Source organism: Electrophorus electricus, chromosome 1 (genome assembly GCF_041902795.1).
Source record: "Electrophorus electricus isolate QZ-2024a chromosome 1, ASM4190279v1, whole genome shotgun sequence".
Classification (NCBI taxonomy): Eukaryota; Metazoa; Chordata; class Actinopteri; order Gymnotiformes; family Gymnotidae; genus Electrophorus; species Electrophorus electricus.
The window spans coordinates 2686968-2708358 of record NC_137497.1 but is presented as its reverse complement, the minus strand read 5'-3'; the positions used below and the strand labels follow the sequence as shown (position 1 = coordinate 2708358).

The following is a 21391-nucleotide window of genomic DNA, read 5'->3' as shown; positions in this document are numbered from 1 at the left end:
CCACCCGTACTGATTGTGGTCTGTCTGTTAGGAAGTTGGAGATCCAGTCGCACAGGGATGTATGCAGTCCTAGATCTCCCAACTTAGTAGTGAGTAGGGAGGGAATGATAGTGTTAAATGCTGAACTGTAGTCGACAAATAGCATTTTAACATAATTTCCCCTCCCTTCGTCCAGGTGAGTCAGTGTAGTGTGGAGCAGATGTGCAATCGCATCGTCAGTGGAGCGGTTGTGGCGGTATGCAAACTGCAGTGGGTCCGTGGAGACTGGCAGTGAAGATGTGATGAAGTCTCTAACTAGCTTTTCAAAGCACTTCATCACGACTGATGTGAGGGCGACAGGGCGGTAGTCATTGAGGTCGGAGGGTCGAGGTTTCTTCGGGACGGGGACGATGGTGGACCGCTTGAAGCTGGACGGGACAATACCGAGCGTCAGGGAGAGATTGAAGATGTCGGTGAATACCGGGGCTAGATGATCTGCGCAGGCTTTGAGGACCCTCCCGCAGATACCGTCTGGTCCCATCGCCTTCCTGGTATTCACCCTTTTAAACACTCTCCTCACGTCACTCTCCGTGATGATGAGAGGGCGCTGTTCTATGGTGGGCCCCGCGCATGTGCCACTGGCTGCGCCGATAGTGCCATTTGCACTAGCGCCGTTAGCATTGGCGCTGTTAGCACTAGCGCCGTTAGCATTGGCGCTGTTAGCATTAGCGCCGTTAGCATTGGCGCTGTTAGCACTAGCGCCGTTAGCATTGGCGCTGTTAGCACTAGCGCCGTTAGCATTTGTGCTGCTAGCATTAGCGCTGCTAGATGTAGCCTCGAAGCGAGCAAAGAATGTATTCAGCTCGTTCGCCAGAGACTCATCCGCACTCATCAGTCCAGAGGGTGGGCTCCTGTAGTCCGTGATCATCCGTAGTCCCTGCCACAGGGATCTAGAGCCACTCTGCTGAAACTGTGTCTCTAGTTTCTTCCCGTAGCGCCGCTTCGCCTCCCTCACCGCCCTGCGCACTCCGTATGCTGCAGACTTGTACTCGTCCATGTTCCCGCTGATGATCCCCGCATTGTAGGCAGCAGTGCGAGAGTTCAGAGCCTCGTGGATGGTTCTGTCCACCCAGGGCTTCTGGTTGGAAAACTTCTTGATGGTGATTCTTGGGATCGTGTCGCCCACCAGGACGGCAGATTCGGGGGATTCGGCAGATAATGTGTGTCTGTCTATTTAAACCCCCGTCAGTGCGTGCCTCACCGTTGGTCATTGTTTGTCTGCTGATGTATGTAAAACGCATATGTGGTCATTGTTAGATGTTACTGTAGCCTGTGTTTAGTTAAATGCATGTCTGTCATTAATGTTGTGTGTGAGTGCCACCGTTCTTCATGTTTTGTTTTAATAAATGTTTCACGCCATCGAGGGAGTCTGTGCGTCCTGCTCCACACCCACCGGCACTCGGGCCAGCGACAACGTTACACAGGAACATCTGTTTGTGAATGGAATAGTCATTAAACACTATTTGGACAAATGTACTGTAATGATGCTAATTGATTGTTAATTACAAAAAATTGTAGATGGTACACTGGTTATATGAATGGAAAGACTATATAAACAATATAGAGTTTTGTTTGTACACATGAAAAATGTAAGCCAGGTAAAACTGAGTGGTAGCTCTGTGGTTAGAGTACTCAACTTGTAATCAGAACAATGCCAGTTTAAGCCCCAACACTAAACATTTGGGCCCCTGAGCTAGGCCCTTGGTCCTCAGTAGCTCAGCTTGTATTCAGTGATATTTGTAAGTCACTTTGGATAAATATGTAATCTGTAAATGCCATTTGCTACTTTTCCAAATCTTTACAGTGCACTCAGTGGGCCTCAACAGTTGTGTGAAAACAGAAACAGTATTTTAAACCCTTAGCTAGATTTCTCAGAATGTGATTTCCGAGTATATTTGTTCATTTATTTATTCATTTGTTTAAAATAAAAATGTATGTAACTTACCCAAGTCCATTTTCTATAATGCCTACTGCATAGTACTGCAAAAATATCAAATTCAACGTCTTTGCCGTTAAATGCCGTCATGAAGTGGGAGGACTGGGTTCTCTTTTGTCTCCTCAGTCGTGCCTCTCCTCAGAGTTACATGGTCACATGGAGAACAAACTGTAGTTCATGAATGTGTTTATCCCCTTTTCATAATCTCTCTTTTAGTATCTGCACAGCCTTCAGTAAAGGTGAATCTGCTGATTACCCTAAGAGGACCTGATACACCTGCAAGTGTAATAGTAAAGGCATCTGTGATGTGCATCTATGGACTGAGTGTATACAATTAATTACCAAGTTATTGCTACCAAGCCATTAAATATACGCAGGTAGAATCGTTGCATCGTTACAGCAGTAGAACTGTCACGGAACGCTCACCTCCCGCGAGGCACGTGGTTGGGCCAGCCACGTGCAGTGGGAGGACTTTCGTTTGTAACCACACCTGCACACACCTGCACCTCATTTTGTCTGTGTGTATTTAAACTCACGTCAGGGTGTGCGGAGTTGTTGGTCATTGTCAATGTAACGCATTAATGTATTGTGTTAATGTTAAATGGTAGTGTCATTATTACATGTATTCCCAGTTATCGTGTCTGTTTATTGTTAACCGTTTCATGTTCCGATTCTGTAATACTTGTGAGTGCCGTTGTGTTTATGTTTCCATTAAATGTTCGTCCCTGTCCAGGAAGTCTGTGTGTCCTGCTCCATGCCCTTGGGTACTTGGGCCACACGCGTTACAAGAATGTAGAATTGTAAACATCATTATCATTAATTATCATTAATGTTCAGATTTGCAGCTCTGTAGTTACATTGTCAAAGCAACTTTATATTATAATGAAGTTCCTGACTGGATTTCTCCTCAACTTTGAATTATTCAGTTCAGATTAAGCTTGGTGAACCTCTGATGTTGGATTTGCTCATATCAGAGTCAGTGGAGGACAGCACAGGTGCAGCTGCTCCCTCTAATGGACAGATCTGCACTCACTGAAGTGTGAACCTGAATACACTCGGAGAGTGTCGCTCATCATGACTTGTAATTAAAAAGTTACCAGTTCAAGCTGCCACTGTTGGGCACCTGAGCAAGGCCCTCAATTGCTCAAAGTTTTACCCAGCCATGATTCCAAGTCACTTTGAATAAAAGTGTCAGCTGAATGTTGTAAATAAGTGGTGGTGTGTGTCTAGTTGCTTTTCGAGGGAAGAATTCCCTGCTCTATCAGTTGTTTGTCTATCTGTCAGTTGTTTCTCTGGCTATCTTAACCATCTACTCTGTAGTGTGGTGGTTCAGATGAATGTCCTTGTGAGGGCAGTGGTTTGATTCCTATACTGGGCTGGTCAAATGTGTCTTTCTTCAATCACCAAGCACTGTCTACCTTTGTGTGTTTCTTTAGTCTTTCCAGTATTGTAGCAGGTAGCGCAGTGCTCTGTAGTGCTCCCACTCTCTCAGTTCACTCCCCTTCCCTGTAGTCATTACATGTTTTGGTTGGCTTCTTCTTCTTCTCCACTTCCCTTTCCTCCTCTGCACTTGGGTCCATCTAGAATGTCCCTCCTTCCTACAGTATCCACCAGGCACACAGTCTGAAGGGGTACATCACCCCCAATCAATCTGACCGTCCTGCTGTCCTGATACAGAGGTCTGTGGTATCTCGTAATTAAAATGATTTGTTGAGTTTTTCTCAAAGCAGTTAGTAATAAGTAAGAGATGCCATTGCTTGTTTGCTGACAGGCAAATATTTCAAGCCTGATATTTCAAACATGAACAACTCAATGTGAACTAGCTAGGAGACCAGTTTCCAAATCATCTGATTTGGTTGGCTTTGTATATATACATATGATTTTACATCGATACTGATTAAATAGTGGTTCATATTTTGGTAGTTTGAAGTCTCCACTCTGGTACATAATTATACTTCAATACTGTTTAAATAGTGGTTCATATTTTGGTAGTTTGAAGTCTCCACTCTGGTACATAATTATACTTCAATACTGTTTAAATAGTGGCTCATATTTTGGTAGTTTGAAGTCTCCACTCTGATACATAATTATACTTCAATACTGTTTAAAAATTGGTTCATATTTTGGTAGCTTACAGTGTCAGACTGGCTTATCTTATTCACTTGGTATATATTGTATGATCACTTGTGTGTGTACCAGAAGTCCAGTCATGTGGAGATCAGAGCTCCACAGTGGCTTTGCTGTTGGTTCTGGTGGGGGCGGGGCTTGTGGTAGCAGGGCCACAGAGGTACAAAATTCAGCAGCTGCCGAAAGGAAGTGCTGTAACCGGTAACCATGACAACAGAGGAATAAATATGAATGGACTATATAACCTTCCAGATGAAAAGCAGAGTTTTTCTTCAAATAACCTTGAGAAATCAATTTGAAATTGTTGAATATAACCAGTATGAAGTTCAAATGAAAGGTGGGTAACCACAGAACAGAAGAAGAGATTGTTACCCACTAAAACTTACTTCATTCATTCATTCATTCATTCTCCCACTACTAATAACCAATATGTCTCAGAGAAAAATTCCACAATGAACAAGTAAAAAGAGATTTTTTAATTGCTGCTTTTAGTCATGTGGGAGCTGGTACATTTACGGCTTTGTAGGTGAGTGTCAGTGTTTTAAATCTGATGTGAACTACTACAGGAGCCAGTGGAGAGAACACATCAGGAGGGTGACATGGAGAACTTCAGGAGGCTGAAGACAAGCTGTGCAGCAGCATTCTGCATGAGCTGCAAGGAGCTGATGACACAGAGGGAAAGACCTGCCAGGAGAGAGGGGCAGTAGCCCAGTCTGGAAATGACAAGAGACTGACAAAGGACAGGTGCATTACACCTGTACCAGAACACCAGGGCTTCTGTGAGAGTGGTGTTTACACCTGTACCAGAACACCAGGGCTTCAATGAGAGTGGTGTTTGTACCTGTACCAGAACACCAGGGCTTTTGTGAGAGTGGTGTTTACACCTGTACCAGAACACCAGGGCTTCTGTGAGAGTGGTGTTTACACCTGTACCAGAACACCAGGGCTTCAATGAGAGTGGTGTTTACACCTGTGCCAGAACACCAGGGCTTCTGTGAGAGTGGTGTTTACACCTGTACCAGAACACCAGGGATTCTGTGTGACAGTGGTGTTTGCACCTGTACCAGAACACCAAATATTTCAGAGGTTATTTACTTATTTATGTTTACATCAAGAATCCCATCATGACAAAGAGAATCAGAATTAATCTCTGAATTTGTGTGTTGACAGTTTACCTAATCTGGAAAGTGTTAATTAATTCACTGAGTCATATTTTCTCATAACTATAAATGTGAACTTATCTGATGTTTGCCTGCATACGGACTCGAGGAATAATTTCAGCCATCAGAAACGAGTGACGTACAAAGGCACTCGGTGACTCAGGCAGACACATGCCTATCCACACAAGCAGTAACACCTGGAAGACACACAATACAGCAACACAGTCCATCTCGAGTTGTGAAGCACCACTCCAGGCGCGCTGGGTGAATTTAATCAGTCATTTAAATCATTTTAATCATATCATGTAGCCAGATAGTCAGACACTGTATTTCACACAGAAATGACCGACAGACCGGTTAATGAGCGGCTAGCTAACTCGAGCGGTTCGCCCATTAAATCTCACTTTCACAGTAAAGTCTTGACATACCGAGACCGGGAATTAAAGCCAGAAAAAAAGGACTCGAAGGGAAAAATGTAAAAAGGGCGCTCGGCTTCACATATCGCACGCTGTAAAGCAGAAGTGAGACAAGGCAACAGCACAGCAACGGGATGGCAACGGGAGAGCCAATGAAAATTCGAGAAGCAAATTGGAACAGACCAATGAGAGGACGCAAGTGTTCTGAAACATACTGGAACAAAATCAGGGTCAGTAGAATGGGGGTCGACATGTAGAGACGGACAGAGCCAGAAAACGAAAGCAAAACACAATAACAAAGAACAAATACACTGACAGAAACACAACTGGGAACAGGTTACATGGCAAAAATGTGGAATAAAGAATACATGCTACACGAACAGCGAACACGACAGGGGCTTAATATAAATGGAGGCTTAGTGCAGTGAACACAGGAAGAGTGAACAATAACCAGCGACAACACTAGAGACACAAGGAATATATACACTAGTTAACAATAATATACACACGAGTTAACAATAATATATACACGAGTTAACAATAATATATACACTAGTTAACAATAATATATACACGAGTTAACAAGTAATATATACACTAGTTAACAATAACATATACACGAGATAACAAGTAATATATACACTAGTTAACAATAATATATACACTAGTTAACAATAATATATACACGAGCTCGAGGGCTGTTTAGCTGTGGGGATAATTAGGGTTGAGTGGTAACTGACTGAATGGTAGTTGTGGGTGAGGGTTTGATTAGTTGTCCCTATAGTTCTGGCTGCAGGAGTGAGGGAGAGAAGAGGGTCTGTGCTGTTTAAATGAAAATTAAATCATGTTTGATTATGTTAAACGCTTTAAGAAAATGAAATTTGTGCATCCAAGTACGAGAAAGCTCAACCGATTTCTATTGACTTGCGGCGAAACGGCTGCGCATTTCCCCTAAGTATCATTCAACGTTCATACAACATATAACACAAAGAGAAACGCTGTAATTTGACAAAAATGTTTTGAGGAATGAGGAACTAAAAATGAGGAAACTTATTAGCTATAAATAGCGAAATGTTCCGTCTATTATAACTGGTATCTTAGCTAGCCTAGCCAGCTAACAGCCAGCTAGTTAGCTGACGTACCTCAAGAAAGGTAGCTAAGCTAGTTAGCCAGCTAGCTAAATTACCTGGCCGCCTGTATATTTTAATCTTGCATAACGAACACATTTTAGCACAAATAGCAAATATTGTAGCTAGTAAGTTGTCACAAAATAGTGTTGTTCTTTGTAAGTATAATTTGGATCTATGGTGGTGTAATTCTGTCATGTTTATTAGCTAGCTAGCTAGTTATTTAATGTGAACATGACAGAAAACTCCTAGCTAACTGTATTAGCTAGCTATGTTAGCTAGTTAGCTTGATAAATGTGTGTATGTTTGGTCCGGGGCTTGCTTTATTCAGCTACAGTCTTATTTGGTTAAATTAGCTAGCTGGCTAACTAACAATGCCTAATGAAATCTAAAACTGTGGATGTCAAGGGGGGTGCAGGTGTCTGCTTGCGTATCGTTTGCCAAGAGCTTGGTAGGCGAGCTAATTAGTCACCTGACAACTGGCCGTTTAGCAGCTAAATTTAGGCCTGTGAGTGGCAGCAAACGTCTGAGGTATTTAAGTGAGTTGTTTTGTCATAAAAATGTTGATTCATTTTGTTTTGCAACGAGAAACACTGCATTTAACATTTTAACAGCATTAAATTCGAGAGGAGTTTTGTTCCTTAAACCAGCTAGTGACGTGATAGATTTTATTGCAACTATGTAGGTACATGATAGCATGCATACAACATAATAACTAGTTAAAACTTATTTGTATCTGGGTAAACAAAGCAATGCCTCAGCCCTATGTTGATATTATGCTTATAGTTATATGTTCTTATTATGCTTATATTAAGAGAATTGTGTTTCTCTTTCCATAGGTTAGTTTCTAAAAGTAAGATTAATCTTTCATATTAAGATGGACATTGACTGCTATAGTATTTATCTATAGCTGTTAGTAGTGATATTGATGCCTGTTAAGGTAACCTTTTTGTCAAATTTCTTATTTTGTTTGTCTTTTTTGCAATGTAATTTGCAGGTTTAACAGCTGGTTAGACTTGACGGTTTGTCTAAGTGCAGTTTGATACAAATTCATAATTCATAAGATTGCCAAGTGGGACTAATTATGTAGTGTATGGAGTGATCTTAGTATGACTTGATGGAAATTAATGCTCGTTATCATTACACCTGCAGTCAGTAGAAGTGAAAGATTTAATAAATGAACCTATTGGTGTATATGGAAGCAGCAGACAGCTCACTTGTTTTTTCAATAACTGTTCAAAATGCACTCTTAATATAAAGCAGGGTCATATGAGTTGAAAGATATCTCATCTCTGTTGTTGAGCTGAGAGGAACAGCACCATCTGATAGTGGAGTTTTTACATGATCTGGGACACCAGTAATAAAGAGTTCATTCGTACTTACACAATAATACTTACTGAATAATACTTACTCATACTTACTGAATAATACCCCAGTAAACAATGTCACCATTCTACAGGTCAAACTAATAAGAGGTTCACCACAGGCGTGTTTTAGCTTTAGGAGAAAAGGAGAAAGAGATTCAGCATCATCTACCCACACACACATTCTCCAACTCTCACTTACTTGCAATGCCATGAGCTGCTATGAAAGACTGATGATGTGGTGACGGACACAGTTCTGCTCAGCGCAATTCAGGTTGAAGAACAACGTTCAGTACTGGAGAAGTTAAGAGGGCATAGCCTGAATTTCCAGTTAGTCTGTGTTGTGTAAAGAGCTGTGTGCGTCTTTTAGTAAGTGTAGACACAACAGTAGTAAATGTAATTGATTTATTATTTATTAGCTAAATATATGCAGCTGATGTGCTGTGATGTCTTAGGGTTAATGTGATGAAAGTGAACCTTGATGGCAAAGTTATAGGTTAGTTCATTATGTAATGTAATGTAATATTGAATATAGTCTGATATTGTGCTCTCAGTGTACTAACTATAGTAAGTTAGTTATAGGTTAGTTCATTATGTAACAATGTAATATTGAATATAGTCTGATAATGTGCTCTCAGTGTACTAACTAGAGTAAGTGAGTTATAGGTTAGTTCATTATGTAACAATGTAATATTGAATATAGTCTGATGATGTGCTTTCAGTGTACTAGAGTAAGTGAGTTATAGGTTAGTTCATTATGTAACAATGTAATATTGAATATAGTCTGATAATGTGCTCTCACTGTACTAACTAGAGTAAGTGAGTTATAGGTTAGTTCATTATGTAACATACTGTAATATTGAACATAGTCTGATAATGTGCTCTCAGTGTACTAACTAGAGTAAGTGAGTTATAGGTTAGTTCATTATGTAACAATGTAATATTCAATATAGTCTGATAATGTATTCTTAGTGTACTAACTAGAGTAAGTGAGTTATAGGTTAGTTCATTATGTAACAATGTAATATTGAATATAGTCTGATAATGTGCTCTCAGTGTACTAACTAGAGTAAGTGAGTTATAGGTTAGTTCATTATGTAACAATGTAATATTGAATATAGTCTGATAATGTGCTCTCAGTGTATTAACTAGAGTAAGTGAGTTATAGGTTAGTTCATTATGTAACAATGTAATATTGAATATAGTCTGATAATGTATTCTTAGTGTACTAACTAGAGTAAGTGAGTTATAGGTTAGTTCATTATGTAACAATGTAATATTGGATATAGTCTGATAATGTGCTCTCACTGTACTAACTAGAGTAAGTGAGTTATAGGTTAGTTCATTATGTAATGTAATGTAATATTGAATATAGTCTGATAATGTGCTCTCAGTGTACTAACTAGAGTAAATGGGTTATAGGTTAGTTCATTATGTAATATAATGTAATATTGAATATAGTCTGATAATGTGTTCTCACTGTACTAACTAGAGTAAATGAGCTCCTTTATGTTTTCTTCTTGGAGGCAGTACAGACGTTTGGCTTTCCACTAAAGTCTGATCAACAAATAGATGTGGCTCACCCTGGTACTCATTCCTCAGTGATGGGAGCATTAGCTGTCAGTTAAAGATGTAGAATCTTATTTTTATGTTATATAAATGTTATACTGGACGTCAGCTGCTGTATTCTTCTTTTTTTGAGTAGTTTGATCATTTTAACCATTTACAGATTCTTCATTTAAATAATTTGAAGTCCTTCTCTAAGCAGCGCTGGTGACAGCAGGTTGTTCTGGTGGAGTGGACGCCATCACAAGCAGATGTTATGCTGCACTCAGAGCTACCATGAAGTGAGAAACCTCACACTGTAAAGTGTCTGTTGATCTGCACTTTCAGTTGATCGCAAACCCACCATGTCAAATAAAGACCAAAAGTCTGAAACTGAAAAAAATAAGATCTCAAAGTGGTTATAAAAGTAAAAACAGAATTCCTTTGAATTAATAAATCATATTCAATCATTTAATCAAAGCTGATGTATTCTTCAAAGTTTAAAATCAAAAGTCAGGAAATAACGAAGCTAGGCAACATTAATGAATGATATTAATGTTCGTGACGAACACCAACAACATTCAAGATGCCGATAGTGGCAGGTTGTCTCGCTGCATACGGGAGTGATTCAGAATCAGAAAATGAATCAGCCCAATACAAGTCCCGAGAACGTAGACCCAGACGCAGTCTCACATCTTCAGCCTTTAAAATCTGGAAGAAAGACGAGTTTATCTGTTCTTAATTCAGCACCTGAGGTCGCCGTATGGTACATGTCGGCTAGCATGTCTGGGTAGCTAACGCTAACTAGCTTACTCGCTAACGGTAGCTCGATTAGCTAGTTAGCTAACCTAGCTAAATAACTTGCTCAGCTAGTTAACGCTACCTAGCTAAATTTTATTTGACGCGAGTTTCTTCGTGTGGTTATGTTTAAAACCTTTATATAGGACTCATACACAGTGACATGAAGTGTGGTGTGCCGCCTAAAAGACAACAACGCTAGCGTAACTAAGAATATCATGAAGTAACACAATGTGTAAATAGCTTGCAAAGTAGCTAGCTAGGTGGCTATCTTAATAATTTCCTTCATTAATGTTGCCTAGCTTCGTTATTTCCTGACTTCTTAAATAACCAGCGTTCGTTGGCCATCTAGACTGTTAATTTACTATGTGTTCGTGTTGCTGTATTGCAGGAAGATGTTGAGACGGGCACACACATTGATCCCTCACTCAAAGAGCTCCTCTACAACCCTACTTACGAAACCATGTTTGCACCCGAGGTCAGGTAAGGTCACGGTCAAGAGAGTTTATATGCGGTAAAGGAACCATTTCAGTGTTTTGTTTAACGTAAAGCCCCGTCCTCTGTGTGTTGTAGTTTGGACCAGTTAATCCATTCAAAACGCAGCAAATGGCTGCGCCAAGGAACATGCTTTCTGGATATGCTGAGCCCGCCCAGTCAACGATTTCATGTTTGAACAACAAAGAAGGACGTTTTCCACTTTCGGTAAGGGGCATGCATATTTTACATTTACTAAAGAGAATTTGTGTCTCAGAATGATTTGATCATGGTGCAATAGCCAGTGTTGTCAGTATTCTCACCACACCAGTTATAGTGAGTATTATGAAATATTCATACTTAGTTTAAATCTTTATTTCTGAGCACGAGATGCTCACTATATTTTAATAGGGTATGCGTTAGACCATCTGTGGACAGCAGTCAAGTCTCATCGAGCAGCTACATAGGAGCAGTGGAGGAAGCAGAGAAAAAGAAAGGTACTAGACATGATCTGGTTTTTCTCTGCTCATTGGTTGCAATTGGTTGTGGGTCTGCCTGAAGCTACAACCACCCCTCCCTGTGGCTGCTTGGACAGTTCTTTGCAGCTGTGCACATCTGTTCTCCACAGGGATGACCGTGTTTGAGTCGGGCCTAAAGAAGGAGAAGAGGAAGCGTGTGAAAGGGGGAGACGCATCAGAGATCGACAGCTTCTTGGGGCCCTGGGCCAAGTATCAGGATGAGAAGGACGTGGCCAAACCTTCAGAAGTCAGAGTTTGCCCACATGGGTTCCTTACACTCTATGATAATCACTTGGGTTTTTTTTGTTTGTTTTTGTTTTTATATTTGCTTGCTTTGCACCTTGTGGCAGGCTGTCTACTCCAAATTTGTTAGCCGTTACTTCACAACATAAAGGCTAGGTTTAGCCTAGGCAGCGCGTTTATATATCATTTACTTCAATTGCACTTTGAGGATCCCACTCTGTCATATTCTGTTTGATAGGAGGAGCAGAAGGAGCTGGACGAAATCACGGCAAAGAGGCAGAAAAGAGGCAAGAATGAGGAAGAGGCCTTTGCTGAGGAGAAAACCATTCTACATGGTAAGACACATGGCAGCTGTTCCAACCCATTACGCTTCATAGAGTCAGATTTACTTTTGTCCACAGCATGAATTTGTTCAGCTCCCGTTACTTTCTTAAAGCTAGCAGGACTACCATAATCCCTCTCAAATTTCTCTGATTTTCTTTTTGTTGAAATGGCTAAAAGCCTCTTTCCTCACCCTTTGATGTGTCTTTGCTCCACAGTCAAAGACGCGTATGACTACCAGGGCCGCTCTTACCTGCACGTCCCGCAGGACATGGGCATTAACCTACGCTTGGCGGAAATACCCGACAAATGTTACCTGCCCAAGAAGCAGCTGCACGTCTGGACCGGGCACACCAAGGTGAGGAGGCGTGTGTGTGTTCTTGTGCATTCACATGTGCGCGCATGTGCTTTTATGAGTGGAATGTAGTGAGTAGACCGACTCTGATTAATTATCTAATGCATAATGATATCTAGTGCATAATGATGATGGAATGACAAATTAGTTTTGTTCATGTATTTGGGAGTGAGAGAGCGAAAGGGAAATGCATTACAGAGGAGGATGCTTTTATGCTTGGTGGAAAATATCCGGAGAAATTACTTGCCTACATGGTACCATTTTTGAATGGAAGTGTTTTTACGAAGTGGCACAATATGAACAAAATATTAATTTCAGCTATTTTGAATAGAGATTGCACTAATACTTGAGCTGGAATACATCCTGTTTTCACTTTAGTCTCTATGAAATCATTATGTTACATTTATATTGGACTTTTCTAGCCAAGGGTGCTTTATAAACTATTTTTAAAAAAGGGAAAGAAATTGTATATTCAATCAATATACTATAATGTAATTGGTTTGTAGATTTATCTTAGAGTGGTACTGTGGTCACAAGTATTAATTTAAATGAACTGTAAGTAGTGTATTACATTACAAAGTTAGAATGCATGTCTGTGATTGGTCAGGAAGTTTGAGTAGCTGTGATTTGTTAGAACACAGAGTACGTTCACCAGGGCTATCAGCTACAATTAGAGGGCCCTGGACGTATGCAGTGGTTGGGACGTTCATATGAAAAATACTGCCGTTTGTAACTTGCAGTGTTCTGAAGCATCAGCCAGTGAGAGAAACACAAACATAATTTTGGTTTTAATTTTGCAGTTAATGAATTGGCTCAAGTCTTGATGAGGATTAGATTTACTCTGTCTCACATAATGTCTGCTTTCAACGTGATTGGTGTTTGCCATTTAGACTTGTGAACTCCTTAGCCTGGTCTGATATTCACTCACGATGTTTTCTGGAGCACTGGAGGTCAACATACCCGTCTCTCTCCTTCTTTTCTTGCTCCTCCTTTCTTCTATCCCTTTCTTCCTTCTTTCTTCATCTCTTCATCTGTGTGTCAGCCTCAGAGCACTTCCTTTATTTTAGCAAGTGTCAGAATGTTGATTTGAGATCAGCTCCCCCACATTCTTTTCTGTTCCCAGTGCCAATCCCAAGTCCAGAACCTTGGCGCTGTTGATGTCTGTTGGAGTCACATCGTATTGGCATCTAAACTTTGAATGTGAACACATTGTGTGATGTCAGTTATGTCTGTGTGAAATCAAAAGTGTTTGCACTTAAGCTAGCAAAGTGAGCTTGCTGTTGAAATGCCCCCATTTTACATACAATATGTACAGAAAACCGGTCAGGGTGCTACTGAAGTTAGTAGAGCACTTCAGTACCGGTGTCGAGGCCTGATGCTTCTGTTACCACTTCTCCACTGTTCGTTATGGTGTAAAAGGCATCAGTCCAGGCTCATTCTATTAACGGTGGGAAATGTGGTCAGCACTGGGTGCAGTCATTCGTTCCTTGAAAACACTCTCGTTTTAGTTTATCCACGCAGCCACAGAATAATCAGGACGCAGCTCTCAATTAAGGCAGCACTGAACATTACATTTGTGGGCCACGACGCCAGTGTGCGAAAGAGTAGAAGCTAACCTCGTGGCCCTTGTAAATGGCTCTTGAAAGCAGGTGGTGTTTAATTGCACATGAAGTGCACACACACAGTTGGCTCATCTCCTCTCAACTCCACCTTCCACTCGTAGGGTGTCAGCGCCATTCAGTTGTTTCCTGGGTCTGGCCACCTGCTTCTCTCCTGCTCTATGGACTGTAAGATCAAGGTAGGTTTTATCTCTCACACTCAGACTTATTGAGCATACCTCTGGGGAAAACAAAGTGGTGTTCATTCTGATGGCTGTTTCTGAGGATGGTGGGTGGCTGGGGGGGTTTACAAATCGTTTTTCTAAGCAATTACTCTTTGTCTGCAATTGTTTTTCATAAGAATTCACTATTATAAGTATCGGCAGGGATGTGTTGCATAATGCCGAATACCTACGCCTAACAGGCTCCCAAATGTGGGTATTCAGTGAGGAATATGATCATTAATTTATGTAGTACGTTTCTCACTGTTAAGGCCACTTTGCAATAGCAATAATAATAATGTTACAAATTAGTGGTTGACTAATTAATCAACTGATTAATGCCATTTTGTGACGGTCGGCTTTAGCTGATCGCCCCCTCTCCACCCTTCACCCCTGTGGCAAAGTTAGTTTAAGAATTGCCTTTGGAAATTGTTGCATTTTTTTTCTAATTTAGTTGCTACATTTTTTTTTAATCAGTGCACTACAGAGTGCAGATCTACAACAGAGATAATGCAGACAATAACAGTGTTAAATGTTCATTTAAATTCTGCAATTTTTGGTCGCATTTGTTGTTAATATTAAATTGTTGTATTTTATAAGGTGCAGAAAGTTATACCAGTATTATATATTGCCCATCTGCCTCCCTACTCTCTAAATATTGCCATCAGCCATTGAAAATCTTATAGCGGTTGCCCTCTAATACGAATAAAATAAGTTACAGATAGCTTGGTTCTATCCTTAAGATGAGTGATTTTTACTTTTGCAAAATAAATTGTTGCTACATGCAATATCTGATCCCTAACCATTCAAGAAACGTTTGGAAGCCTGTATAAGGAGAGCTGAATAATGGAAAAACAGACTTGTGTTTTACTGTGCTTGGCTCTTTTTAGAAGTCTTCCTGACTGGATATCAGTTATTTTTAGATACCCTTAGACAAACATATAGATATATCATAGTCAGTAGAGGTCAGTACTGCCTGCTTTACATTTACCTGACGATATTATCCGAAGCGACTTACAATGTTGACTGAGTACAATTTGAGCAATTGAAAGTTAAGGGCCTTGCTCAGGGGCCCAACAGTGGCAATTTGGCACCAGTGGGGCTTGAATTGGCAACCTTCTGATTACAAGCAAAGTATCTTAACCATTGGGCTATCATTGGCGGCTCTGCACAGAGGACAGCAAAGCAGAGTTCAAATGTTGGGTCATCTTCATAATTTGGAGCATTTTGTTCTTAGCCCACTCTGCAGTGTGATTAATTTGATCTATTTGACCTAGCTTGCTGATTGCCTTTGCTTTCTTCAGCCATGCTAACAATCATTTCAAATAGCTGAAAGCAGAATTTAAGAAGAGATCATGGATGTGTCCACCAGCCAACCCACGCAAACATTTACGCACTGTTTCCTGGGAAGACATTTTAGCACTGCTTTCAGTTTCTGCCATTTGTCATATCTGTCTGGCATGGGATTTAAAGCTCTTTTTTTCCTTTTGTAGCTTTGGGAAGTCTACAGTGACAGGAGGTGCTTACGGACATTTATTGGTAAGAAGGGGTGTTTCCTGAGTAGCTGTTTCATAATCCAGAAAGCTCTTGACTCCATCTTAGAATGCTGTTGTAAAAGGACATTTAGGGCACAAATTTTAAAGGAAAAGAACTCAGGTTTGCAATGTACCTGCAGAAAGATCTGGTGCTCCAGATGAATATAGTGATGTTATTTTGTTTGCACCTCGAGGCAGAGAATTGATGAGACTGAGCTTAAGAACATGAAAGGCTCTCAGAACACGGTGCCCTCTGATCAATGTCTCTCCCTCTTTCCCTGCTTCCCTCTGTCTCTCCCTCCTCTGTTCTCTTTATTGAGCTTTGTCAGATACCACCAGAATGTTTTTGCTTGTGTTATGGTTTCATGAGGGAGCGTGCAGGTAACGTGTACAGAATCTTCTGATGTTTTCCCAGCCTATAGACGAAGTGGAGTAAAGTCGAAACGGGCTTTTCTACTGGTCCGGTTGTGCTTGTCGAGATCCATCCATCGTGTATTATTCAACAATGAGGCGGTTGCCGGGCGATCGAGCCCCGCAGCATGAGCACCGGCTCACTGGAGGCGTCGTTAAGGGGTCCCTGCTACCCAAGCCAGTATCTGTGGGGCACCGTCCCGGTTACATTCGCCAGCTGTTGCAGAAACCCCTCCAAACCAGTGCTGGGTGGTCCACAGCAAGTTTTGTCTCATAACTGACAAAATGTTGCATGTACAAATAGAAAAGAATAGAGCAGGATACTCTGTCGGTGTATCTCTCTCTTTCGCGTTCTCTCTCACATGTACTGTCACATTATACTTCTTGTTGTCATGTCGTTTTCCGCTGGTGATCTCAGTCTACCTTATTATATGTGCTTGTCCGGGACACAACATTGTCAGAACAGATGAAGGCAAATGCTAATGGCTTGCTTTCTCCATGGCCCTTCTCCTTGCTGCAGGTCACAGTAAGGCAGTGCGCGACATCTGCTTCAACAACGCTGGAACTCAATTCCTCAGCGCCGGTTACGATCGCTACCTCAAGCTGTGGGACTCTGAGACAGGTGAGCACCATGCACACACCTTTTGGAGACCAACCTGTTTTCTGTGCCTCCCTAGCTTCCAAGTGTTTCTCTCACATTGAGTTGGCATGCAACTTTTCTGTAGTTGGGGTCTTTAAAGAAGCACTCTGCCAGTCATGCACTCTGCCAGTCACGTCTCTGTACGGATGGGAGTCTCCTTCACCAGCATATACTCGTCCCTTCTCTCTGCTCCTCCACTAGGAGGAGCCACTCGTACAGGGCGCACAGGGTTGTTCTTGGGTCAGATTCTGAAACCGGATGTGGGGTAACTCGCACCGCTGTGCTTTGATCAGTGCCATCCGTGTCTGAGCTTATGATTCACTCACTCAGGCGGCCTGCTTCCTTCCAACCCCGTACTCCTCTGGGGAGAGGAGTGCACCTCCTGTGTGCTGAAAGAGGTTGAGGGGTGGAGGATGTTCGTGTCTGTTGGCCACTCTTGACAGAATTCCTTCTGCCTTCAGGTCAGTGCATCTCCAGGTTCACTAACAGGAAAGTCCCCTACTGTGTAAAGTTTAACCCAGACGAGGACAAACAAAGCCTGTTTGTTGCCGGAATGTCGGACAAGAAGATTGTGCAGGTAAGCTATATGCATGCATGGGGGGGTGTACGTGTGCACATGCCTGAGATAGACTGCCTAAGACTGTCCTTAGCGTTCATCTTGCTGTTAGTTTTTAGGTGTTAGACTGTCCACACATGCATGCTCGCACATCCCCAAACCCACACCCAAGAGAAGCCTTGGTTACCCTCAGTAAATCTGAAGACAGGACCTTATTTCACGCTCTGTGCTTCCCTCAATAGAAGGAGAGAGTGTTTGTGTGTGTATGTGCAATGTGAGGAGGAGGGATACTGAAGGATGGATAGATTCACATGAGGGAGAAGTTGAGGAGGAGAGCGAATGAGTGCAGTCCTTCAGCAGCAAACATGATGGGAGTAAATAATCAAAGCTGAAAAACTACTCACCTCTCCTTCCCTCAGTCTCCAGCTCCATCTCATCAGTCTCTGTCACAGGCAGAGACCAAAAGTCATCATCTGATCTGCTACCGTAGGGATACATTAGAGAGTGTGTGTGTGTGTGTGTGTGTGTGTGTGTGTGTGTGTGTGTGTGTGTGTGTGTGTGTGTGTGTGTGTGGAGAATAAAGCCCTGTTCCTGCCCCGCTGTCACCTACCTAGTGGGACATCCGCTCTGGGGAGGTGGTGCAGGAGTATGACCGCCACCTGGGAGCCGTCAACACCATCACGTTTGTGGACGAGAACCGCCGCTTCGTCAGCACCTCCGATGACAAGAGCTTGCGCGTGTGGGAGTGGTGAGTGGGCGGTGCCACATTCACATATGAATGAACAACCTTTTGTTTCTCATATTGATTTTAACTCGGTGTGTTGTATGTGACCACACTGAACTTGATGGGTTGCAGGTTAATGTGTGAGTCGAATGCAGAATTGGCCAGCAATAGTTGGATTCAGTGCATATGGGGAAAGTTTTTAGATGCATATTTAAAATGTTTCATTTTCAAATGCAAAACATTGACTTAAACTGTGTGTATAGACACGCTCCAGCTGGCCATGTCAACATCTGTGTGCAGTATAATCTGTAAAAGACATTAAGCAAATGCACTGTTTTAATATTGTAATTGCATGCAGAACCGAGGTAAATAAGTTCTTTGCCATGAGATCTCCCTGCTTGAGGAGTCTCCATTGCTCTGGGCCATAACGTGGATTTGTCTGTTCTCTTGGGTGTCTAGTATTCAGATCCCTCTGCAAAAAATATAGAACACCTGGGGCTAGTCAGTTATCTGTCTCTTGGCGAGAGTCTTTAGAGTGGACTTATTTACATGTAGATATTGATTGGCTTTCAGCTTAGGCCTTGGTGGTAGTTTGACACTGGGGCACTAATTATTCCCACGGTAACTTTTTAAATAGGCATTAAATACCATGTATCGTGTAGTGTGTGGCACAGGGCAATTACTGTGAGATGTGATGAATGTAGCAGTTTTTGGGTTCGGCCATGTCTAAGCATGATGCAGCTCCATTTCCTCACAGTTGATCCAGTAGCACTTAGTGCTATATCCAAACACTTGAATACTATTTTGTGTGACTTTGCCCTATCTTGTGCATCCCTACAACTTTAGCCCTAATTTCCTTTAGAATACTCTTTGGTAATTATTTTCATAGCTTTTCATCTGATTTACAGTCTGACCAATGGTACTTGAATTAATTTTCTGGATAAAAAGTAAACTTGGAGCTTCCATTGTAAGTAATTAGTCATTTTTGTCAGAAAATTTTATCTAAAACCAATATCACTTTAAGGCAGGCAGTACAGTTCTCTTGGAGAATATATTAATCTGATTTGTTAGTAGTGTAATGGATCAAGGAGAACATGAACTTTTTCACATTTTCTTTTTTGTTGTCCTAGTGTCATTAGCTATGAGACATTAATTTGCTGTTAACTTCTGTGCGACATTGCCTTTTGATGAATTTTCACATCAATACACTGTCTTAACTGTTTAAATCTCCACTTTCTGGAGATTTTCTTTTTTTTTTTTTGAGTCACTCCACACTGACATGTGCTCCCTAGGTCGTGAGATGGATGAGGATAAGACTGGACTGCAGTATCATTGTCTTACAAGCTACATTTTTCTCAGTAGATTTTGTAGCTTCTGCCAGTATTTGCGTTTTGTAGTCTGGGAAGGACTACAAAACCCACTGTCTCTCTTTGGGGTAGGAAAGATGACAAATTTACCTTCTTTGTCAACAGAGTGGCACTGGCTAATCAAGAGTGTTTAGTTACACAGCCAGAACAGAAAGGAAAGGAGGAAAACCACAATAAAATAAGTTTGAGGCTCAAATATTTAAAAATGTAGCTCCACATCATTTGCACTTGTTTGTGCAGGTCGAGAGGCCCGGTCTGCTTCCTCTACACCATAGTTTGGTGCTAAACATTAAATGCGCTCATTGCATGAACTGAAGGTGTCTGGTTTTCATAAACACCTCCTCTCGTTTTTTTAGGGACATTCCAGTGGATTTCAAGTACATTGTGGAGCCCAGTATGCATTCGATGCATATCAGCACTTCAGTTCAGCGTGAGGCATCTGTTTCTAAGTGTAATAAAACATTTTGTACATCAGTCTGTTTGGTATCACTGGTGATCAGAATCAGACATGGCTGACAGCACAAGGGGTTCTCATTTGTATATTTGATGTAAGTTGTCTCTATCCTCTGACTACGTTGTATGGGCTAACCAAATGAATCACCATGGCCAGTTCCTCTCCTCTAACCTGGTCTAACTGGATCTGATCAATATTATAGTTGGTTTACATGCAGCTGATATTTTAGGATGATTTTGGCCCTCATTTTCTAATCATCTGAAATGGGACAAATGTGTACAAAACATCTTTGTTTCCAAGCAGGCTGAAAGTGCTATAAATAATTTTTCTAGAAGACATTTGGCAGTTTCTGCCCAAACTTCACTATGGCCTTTGAACAAGCTGATAGCAAACAGCCAACACAAAGCTAAAAGCAGATTAATAACACGGGACTGGGAGGCACTAATCTGCCTCGTGTCATGAATCTACTGATGCAGTGACAAACTGCATTGCTTCCTTTTGATGATAAACATGCCTGATTCTCAAAGGCAAGTCAAATTTCCTTTGGACGGCGAACGTACTTTGTGCACCACAATCAGATGATGATTTATTGTTTGCTTATCTTTGAACAAGAGGAGTCAAGGTGAGACTGCTAATGCAAAGCCCCTATTTTGCACTCCTTTCTTATGCCACTTTCGTTCCCTGTGAGTGCAGTTCATTTACTTGTTTGTTTGGTTTAATTAAGTGCCCAGAGTTCTGGCTTCAGTGAGGAGCAGATGCCTCGTTGGAAGCTATATAACCAGGCATTTGACTTATAAAGGGGGAGACCGCTTTGTAAGTGTGAAAGGCTGGTTTCTATAGTTTTTTTGTTTTGTTTTTTCACATACGAGACCATAGTACTGAAAGCTGAAGCACACGAACGCGCTTAAGCAAGCACGGCTTATGTCTCTCGCACGCATGCACATGCAAGGGAAGTCAACTTCTTGGGTCTCATCCATAATTTATCACGTCACTGTATTCTGACGCAGCAAAGTCAAACCATTTCTATGTAGTCAGCTAATATTTCGGAGAAGCTTTATGTGCTGATAGTGATGATACTGAAAAAAAATTCTCCCCAAGGATGAGGGAGGGAACATTTGTCCAAGCAGTCTGCGTCGACAGCCCAGGGGCTCATTCTCCTGTGCTCTCTGACCAACCTTCTTAAATCGCAGGACCGCTCTGTAGTCAGCTGTGCGTCTCTTAGATTTTGACCATACCAGAGACAAAACTAGTCTGCTGTGTTCTGTTTGAGCTCTTTTCCTGCCTGTAGCTCTATTCCAATCTCATTACTTCTCTTTTTTTGAGCCTGTTCATTTGCCCGCCAGCCAAGACTCGCTCACCCTGTGTCTCCCAGAATGAAGGGTCATCGTTCTCGGACCAGATTCTTCCGATAAGAGGCGGAGGGTCAAACGCCTGACCAGTAGCCAGCAGTAGACGGGCTCTC

At 41.6% G+C, this 21391-nt stretch overlaps 1 pseudogene across 1 annotated transcript; it reads left to right on the top strand.

Moving 5' to 3' along the window:
* Window positions 1-446: 446 nt before the first annotated feature.
* Window positions 447-21136, top strand: LOC118241314 (pre-mRNA-processing factor 17-like; annotated as a pseudogene). The gene is made up of 14 exons (XR_014117367.1): window positions 447-452; window positions 483-530; window positions 10904-10990; window positions 11086-11214; window positions 11398-11483; window positions 11615-11751; window positions 11986-12082; window positions 12287-12426; window positions 14147-14221; window positions 15736-15781; window positions 16709-16810; window positions 17290-17405; window positions 17999-18132; window positions 19832-21136. The product of XR_014117367.1 is annotated as a pre-mRNA-processing factor 17-like (transcript).
* The last annotated feature ends 255 nt before the right edge of the window (window positions 21137-21391 follow it).